The 8,595-nt window shown below is 37.5% G+C and overlaps 1 pseudogene across 1 annotated transcript; it reads left to right on the forward strand.

Moving 5' to 3' along the window:
* Positions 1-4,247: 4,247 nt before the first annotated feature.
* Positions 4,248-6,296, forward strand: LOC143576906 (protein phosphatase 2C 37-like; annotated as a pseudogene). The gene is made up of 4 exons (XR_013143020.1): positions 4,248-5,206; positions 5,294-5,617; positions 5,722-5,827; positions 5,950-6,296. The product of XR_013143020.1 is annotated as a protein phosphatase 2C 37-like (transcript).
* Positions 6,297-8,595: the final 2,299 nt, after the last annotated feature.

Raw genomic sequence — 8,595 nt, forward strand, 5'->3', positions numbered from 1 at the left:
ATTTGAAAATAAAATGAGAGGGACTAACATGTCAATTACAAATGTTAAGGGGAAATGAAAGTTCAGGGGGGATGTATGGATAGCTAGGAAGGGGAGTACATTTAGCCTGACCCTAATAGTATTCTCAAATCATTTATTTTTGTAATTATTATAAAGGGAAGTATTTTCAATTTTAAAGATTTAAAAACTTACTTTATTTGGATATGTATAAAAGCCATAAATGGATGAAGCCATAAATGGATGAACACTAAACATCAAGAAAAAAAAAGTAATAATCTAGATATTCATGTAACAAGTGGATGGTTGATACCAGTATGGATGCCAACTAATAAAGAAACTTGAGTGAACAAATCTTGTTCATGAAGAAACACTAAGCGAACCCTGGACAGATTATAGATAATCTGGGGTTTAAGTAATGTTTCCCACGGATGAGGTCTAGCTGAGAAGGCTGTTCTTCAGGAGACCTGCAAAACAAACACCGTAAGCTCGTCACTGAGAAGGGGGGGTTCCTCCTTGTGACCACCCTCCGGCGTGAGAATCAGACTAGATTGCTCTGAATATAAGAGTATATTAAGAGATTGCTAGATAACTGGATAGCAGATGATCTTACCATTCCAAGATGTTGGAGTATTTATAGCCGAAGGTAGGTTTCCAAGCAGGTACAGCCGGCTGAATAGTATTCCTGTTCTACCAACAGTGGATTATGCACAGGCCATACTGGTTGGTGGATAGGTTACGGCCAACAGTAACAAAGTCGGCTGCACTATTCCACCAACTGTAGATTATGCACGTCCCACCTACTGTGGATTATACGCAGGCCATGCTGGTTGGTGAATAGGTTACGGCCAACAGTAACACTATTCTACCAACTGTAGGCTACGTACGCCCGTCAGTAAGAGTTGGTGAGTAGGCAGCGGCTAATAGTGACAAACAGTACTAGAGGGTGCTCCTCCTCGTACTGTTGTCGGTGAGCTGTCACCCCGTGATTGGCTCATGGGTTGTTCTGGTCAGATCGTCTGTCCTATCCATACCTTGGTAGGTATAGTACAAAAGATCTTTCAGAATCATACGGACTGGCTCATTTTGGCGGGATTGTTCCCGCCTTGCTCATTCCTTCATGTGACTACTGAAGTAGCTATTGCCTTGTGCGTGTAGCCCTGCTGTCTGCGGGTAGCCTTCCCTGATGGCTTGTATCCGCAACTGCGGGAACAGGCGGGGTACTTCACCATTGGGAGGCTTTCCATGCGTGTACAGCTTGCGTACTGCGCGTAAGATTCTATGAGCATGGTGGGTCCTGCGGGAGCAGAAGGCCTTTGCGCAGACGTCCCTATTCAAGGTGAGTCTTGCGGGACCAACTGGTCTCTGCTGGGACCTACCTCTTCAGTTCCTGAGTAAAAAGTAGAAAACGATGTCGAAAAGGACATCCAAACCATATTGTCTCGAACAAAATCCTTAGATATATTCTTAGACCTTGGTTCTCCTTTTTGATCAGAAACATTACCAAATCCTATGAGAATAATCACATATATTGACTTTAAAAAGACGAATAATGGTTGATGCTCACAAGTCTTAGATCATATCTAGGCATCAAACACATAAATTCACATATGAGCTTCAAATGAAGTTATTTACGTCATCTTTGGTTGGGAAAACATAACTAGTAATAACAACTCAATAGAAGATTTGCAACAACTAGGAGATGACGAAATCTGACATGTTGTGAAGACGTCACGATACGTACATAGATCTCAGTGTTTGATAAATATTCAATCAATTTAAATAATAATAACCATAGAAGTTGTTATTTAAGACTTGAGAGACTAAAAAGTTGAAACAAGACAAAAAAATGATTCTAGTAGTACCATTGTTGTTTAGGCTTTAGGATAATCAATAAAACAAAAGCACAATATAAATAATAATGTATTAACACGTTAAATTGACAAATGTTTGTAAAACATTTGGTAAAGGGAAAATATACTTAAATTGTTCAATTAAAAAGAAATGAAGAATATCAAGTCTGCTTTAAGTAAAGAAATCATGCAATGTAATGTGTTTTAGGAATTTATTTCATGTTCCCTTTACGCGGTTCCTAAAACTACGAATGCATAATTGGGAATGACATATATGAACATATGATGTTGTTGGGACGTTGTTATGCTTCATGCGTCACACGTTCTCGTTTCTTTCTACCTGTGAACGTATATATCTATTTTAGTGTTCTATTTATATTCATACTCGTCATCCATGTACTTGCAAGTGAAGATAAAACAGACAAGAGGTAATGAATTCACATGTCGTAAGATATAACATGTATCAAAATATGTGTGAATGCGTCTTTTTAATCCTTGTGCAATTTTACCACTAAATGTGATTTGTATCCTATTCGACTAAAAAAAGACGAACAAAAAAGAAAGAAAAGAAGACTAAAGAACATAGTATTAGCCAACCCATTAAAAGTTAAGTGACTTATTAAAGCAAATAAAAAAAAAGTGTAGTGACCTAATGATACGATACAAATACCATTAAAGGCTTGATCTAAACGAGAGACTCGTAAGCTGACCCGTTATGAAGATTAAAGAGATTTGGATGAATCTTCTTCAAATATTATCAAGAATCTTATCTCTTGATGTGCAAGTTTTTTTATTTTAATTATGAACTTGTTTCATAGTTTGATTAGGTATTCCTATTTTTCTTGTTTTCTTTAAATATCGTTGAACTTTTCAAAAATAATATGAGAATAATTATCTGGTTTTTTTCTTCTTATATATATATATATATTAATAAATATAATTTATGAAGTTTATAATGTATCATCACGTTCATTCCACGTAGACAACAATACATTTGTTAACTAAACTCTCAAATGATTTTATTGGTTTAACTAAATGCATAGATTATATTTTATTCTAAAAGAATATAGATTAAAAGCGTGCAACGACAGTGTGTTAATGCTCACTACACATGATCTAAAAGAACATCAAAACATGTTTCTACATCAATTGAAATTTATATAAACGAATAAAGTCATGATATGTTCAAAAGGATACATAGTCGTGAATTGCATCGATAAAAAACTGAATACACACCCTAAAATTTAAACTATTATCATACTTGAACTATTTTTCAAAATCAATAAAGTTTTCTTTTGAACTTTAAATTTCGATCAATTGTGTTTAACGAAGTTTCAAAATCAATAAAGTTTCCTTTTAAACTTTAAAAACTTTTCCAATTCAGTATTTTTTTACTTTTTGCAACTAAATGGAAAATCAAAGATATTTTAAAATCTTTTTGAAAATATCAAAAGATACTATAAATTGAATAATTAATTTCACATTCTATATTAAATAAGTAATCAGGTTTCAAAGATTTTTTTTGAACTTTCAACATTATATTGAAATTGTACAATAGTTAATTAGTACATACATTTTGTATTAATAATATTAAATAGTTTAGTAATAAAGAGTTAGAAATTATAAAACAATATTTTAGGAATAACTCAAAGTACATAGGGAAAAAACATGGAATAAACTCTGTTGTAACAATTTCAAAACTAGACGTTGAAAGTCTAATTTTTGTTTAATTAGTAATAGGACCCGCACATTGCGGCAGAATCAATAAACCGAAAAAAATTGATGTAAAGACAATGGACCACACACGCGCTCTGCAACGTGTTATTCAACAAAAATAGAACGAAACGTAAAATGTTGAAAAAAAATTAACTAAATGGCTTAGGACTGGCACATTGCAACATATTAACTCGTAAAATTAGACTGAAATGTTAATTCTATAGTTTATATATCAATTTTTGTCATTGTGTTTTTATATTCATAGTGTTTATTCTATTGTGTTTTTTACATTGTGTTTTTTTTTTCATTGTGTTTTTCATAGTGATTTATTTTCCGACGAAATTTCCAAAGACTTTTCCGGCAAGGTGGTGGCGGTGGGTGGCGGTGGGCAGTGGTGGTTGTAGAAGATAAATGAAAATTTAAGTGAGTTTTAATTAAATGGGTTTTTGAAATTAAATTAAATAGGTTTTTAATATTAAGGTATTAAACAAAAATACTCTCCTTCTTAACTATAATCAAAAATCTTATTTGATCTTTTCTCTACTTTAACATAATCATTTAAAATCAATTAATTATATCACAAACGTATAAGCAAAAAATAAAATTTCTTAAAAATATACCGCCTAACCATTTATTTATTATTATTATTATTATAATTAATAATCCAACAATAAAGAGCGGAGGGAACTTCGGTTAGGGACCACCTCGTGTATGAAAAGGAAGCTTGTTCCCTGAAACAAATGTTGTCGACTTCCTATTGGGACACGTACCCCCTAACACCAAACGACTTTCGACGTGGCTTCTCATCGTATCAACGCTAAAAGATTTTATTTCCAATCAACGTCCACGATTACCTCCGCGTGTCACATTTCTACGTCGTACCAACTCTCGGTCTTGCCCGGGTCGGTGCCGGGCAGCTGCCCGTCCCCACCACTCTCCCAGCAGGTATTATTGGTATTGCCCTTCTTCCCCCAACTTCATTTTCAATTATTTCATTCTCACCATTTCTATTTCTTTCTTGTATATCCAACTCTATATTTAAATTGTTTTCGTAACATATTATTATTTGCTGTGAACCAATTTGTTTGTTGTACTTTTATTCGATATGGCGGGTATGTGTTGTGGTGTTGTTGGTGAGACTGAGGCTCCCTCGGCTGTTGAGCCGAGTGGTGCACGTCAAGCTAGACGCCGTCAGATGGAAATTCATCCTTCTTGCTGCGGCGTCTGACGTGGTTGTACCTGTACCGCTCCAGGAGAGCGGTACAAAAAGAAGGAAGGTGGAGAGCCTAGACGTGACTGATTTTAGTTCCGAGACTAAAGATTTAACTGAGCCTCTAGAGTGCGAGAAAGTTGTCAAGATCGAAGATAACGAGTCTTCGGGTATTTTCAAATCTAAAGCTTTATCTGTGCGTATGAAGTGTGAGAAAGTTGAGACTGAGGATGTTGTGAGTTTATGCAAGCCGTCTTTGGTGGACACTGAGAAGGATATTAAAACTGTTCATGTGGAAAATGAATCAAGATTTGGTGTGACTATGGTCTGTGGACGACGAAGAGATATGGAAGATGCGGTTGCGGTTAAACCCTCGTTTATTACTGAACTCAACTTCTATGGTGTTTACGACGGCCACGGCTGCTCACATGTAATAATAAAATTATCCGAAACCTTAGCATAAAATCAATAGCTGTGATTAACCATGAAGTAATCATTTATTTTTTTGTTTGTTTAGGTGGCGATGAAGTGCAAGGACCAGATGCACGAAGTAGTGAAATCGGAAGTGGAGACGAAAGGCGAATCACTTAACTCACTTAACTGGAGCGAGACGTTGGCGACGAGCTTCGCACGTATGGATAAGGAGGTAGCGGACTGGAGCGAAGGCGCTTCGAGCTCAAATTGTCGATGTGAGCTGCAAACTCCTCAATGTGATGCGGTTGGATCCACCGCAGTTGTCGCAGTGGTTACTCCGGACAAGATTGTTGTCTCCAACTGCGGTGATTCGCGTGCGGTCCTTTGCAGGAATGGTGTTGCTATTCCTTTATCCACTGATCACAAGGTAGTTAATAGTTAAAACTCTTACATAGATTTTAACTATTATATCATTCTAGTCCAGATCTAATAAATTCGTTGACTAACTTTATGTTAATTGATTGATTGTAGCCCGATCGACCTGATGAACTCGCCAGGATCGAAAAAGCCGGTGGACGTGTGATATACTGGGACGGCGCTAGGGTTCTGGGCGTACTCGCTATGTCCAGAGCAATCGGTATATTATTATTATTATTATTATTATTATTATTATTGTTACTAATTCAATATTGTACTCAACTTTGAGATAAAATTAATCAATGATCATAACCGATGTATGTGCGATTGTTATATTTTTAGGCGATAACTATTTGAAGCCGTATGTGATCCCCGAACCGGAGGTAACGGTAATGGACAGGTCAGCCGAGGACGAATGCCTAATTTTAGCTGAGTGACGGGTTGTGGGACGTTGTTTCAAACGACGTTGCTTGTAGCGTGGCGCGTATGTGCTTGAAGTCTCAAAAACCCCCATCGCATCTTCGGACATCAGGAAATGATGTGAACGTTGCGGGTGGGGAAAGTTCGGATAAGGCGTGTTCGGATGCTTCGATACTTTTGACGAAGCTAGCCTTGGCGCGACAAAGCTCGGATAACGTTAGCGTGGTTGTGGTTGATCTTAGAAGAAATCAATAACGAGATTTGAATTAGTGAATGAATTTTCATTTGAAGGTTCAGATCTTATTGATTATATGAGTTTTTTTTTTTTTATTGTTAACATCAATCAATTGTTGAATTTACTATCATCATATGAAATTAAGATGATAGATTTATTATGCATTAACATGTATAGATCATTTATCAATCAAATACTGAAATGGAACATTTAAATATCATATTGAATCAGGAGTTAGTTGATGGCGGCGCCGGTGGTGGTGGTAGAATTTATTATTATTATTATTATTATTATTATTATTATTATTATTATTATTTTGGAATATAGTTGACATAATGAGAAGGGGGACAGAAGTCAGCGGCAGATGCAGCCACGTCTACATTTTGGTCCAAAACAAAAGGCGTTAATATCTATGCGCTGGATTCCATCTTCGTGACGACTTAAGAAAATGAAATGATTAAACCACATATGAAATAATAAGACTTCAGGGTAGCGGGGGTGAGGGGTGGGCGCGGCCGCTTACGTGGCTCGCGAGCACCGCTACACCTCTTTGGTAAGCGAGGGCGCGGCCGGCGTGGCTGTGGTCGCGGGGCTACCAAAGAGAGGGCGCGGCCGGCGTGGCTGTGGTCGCGGGGCTAACTAGCCGTTGGAGGGTGTTGACTGGTCAACTTTACCGTTGGCCAGTTTAAATATATTTTTTTTATCTATAAATTCAAATCCACACTTTCTATACAACTCAAACCATACATTCTCTCTATCAAAACTTCTATTTATATATTTATAAATGGCATCGTCGTCATCGTCTTCGTCTTCTTATTCTACCGAAGAAGACGAACTCATTTGTCAAGCGGTTCAAACGACGATAAGCTTTTTGAGAGATCAAAATCGCCCCCGAGCCCCATTGTTCCGCCAACCGCGTATTCGTGATCGATAGACCGCTAACGAAACTTTGATACGTCACTATTTTAGTCCCAATCCCACGTATGGTGAGGATAGTTTTAGAACCCGTTTTCGAATGACTAAACGATTATTCATGCGTCTAGCAAATGACTTGCCAGAGCACTTTGAGTATTTTCAACAAAGGGACGACGCTAGAGGTAAGCCCGGGTTCACGGCTACTCAAAAAATTACCGCCGCCCTTCGACAACTAGCGCATGGTGTTGGATCAGACATGTCGGACGAATATCTACAAATGGCTAAAAAGACCGGACGCGATGCGCTTAACCACTTTTGTAGAGATATATATTTTTTTACGTTTGTTTATATATTTTTCAAATATTTACATAACTTATATAACTTTAATAATTATATTTAGGGGTCATATCGCTATACAAGCGGAGATATCTGCGTAGACCAATAATGTATGATATCCAACGCATATACGACGTGCACGGTGACAAGCATGGTTTCCCCGGGATGCTCGGTAGCCTTGATTGTATGTATGTTGGTTGGGCTATGTGTTCCACTGCTTGGCGAGGTCAATTCCATCGAGGTGATCACCCCAGCTCTACTATCGTACTTGAGGCGGCGGCGTCACATGATCTTTGGATTTGGCATGCGTTCTTTGGGGTTGCCGGGTCTAATAATGACCTCAATGTTATCGATCAGTCACCGATAATCGATGACCTTATCGACGGGGTAGAACCTCCTCAAGCTTTTTTTGCAAATGGAGAACATTTCAAGTACGGGTACTACCTCGTTGATGGTATTTACAACGAATGGGGGATACTTGTTCAAGCTTACGCGGCTCCAGTTTCTGACAAACGAAAGTACTTCACGAAGAAACAAGAATCGGCAAGGAAAGATATTGAAAGGGCGTTTGGAGTCCTAAAGAAAAGATGGGCAATGTTGGCGAATCCAATAAGATTTTGGTCAAGGGAGAAGATAACGGAAGTCGTTATCACGTGTATAATCCTACATAACATGATACTAGAAAACGAGGGTAAAGCTATTTGTCAAAACTACCAAGGTGATATTCCAAGACAAGAATCGACGAGCACCAATGAACGACTCGCCAACATAAATATCATCAAGAGCCGTGAGTTACATGGCAACGTTCGGCATGAGTTGGTCGAGCATTTGTAGGATAGAAGACCCGATGATCTTGTATTAGACTAGTATCAACGTAATGTTTTATATTATTATCAACGTAATGTTTTATATTATTATTAATGTAATGTTTTATATTATTATTTAATGTATTATTTAAAATAATTAAATAAATAAAAAACCTTGGATTAAGTCCCTGCTCACCTGGACCACTACACCCTCTGGGGCTTGGTTGAGGGGCTTCATCATGGCCATGTCATCGCCTACGTGTCAGATTTTGCTTG

Source organism: Bidens hawaiensis, unplaced genomic scaffold, assembly GCF_021521415.1.
Source record: "Bidens hawaiensis isolate Kalapana, Puna unplaced genomic scaffold, B.hawaiensis_p1.1 tig00028338_1, whole genome shotgun sequence".
Lineage (NCBI taxonomy): Eukaryota > Viridiplantae > Streptophyta > Magnoliopsida > Asterales > Asteraceae > Bidens > Bidens hawaiensis.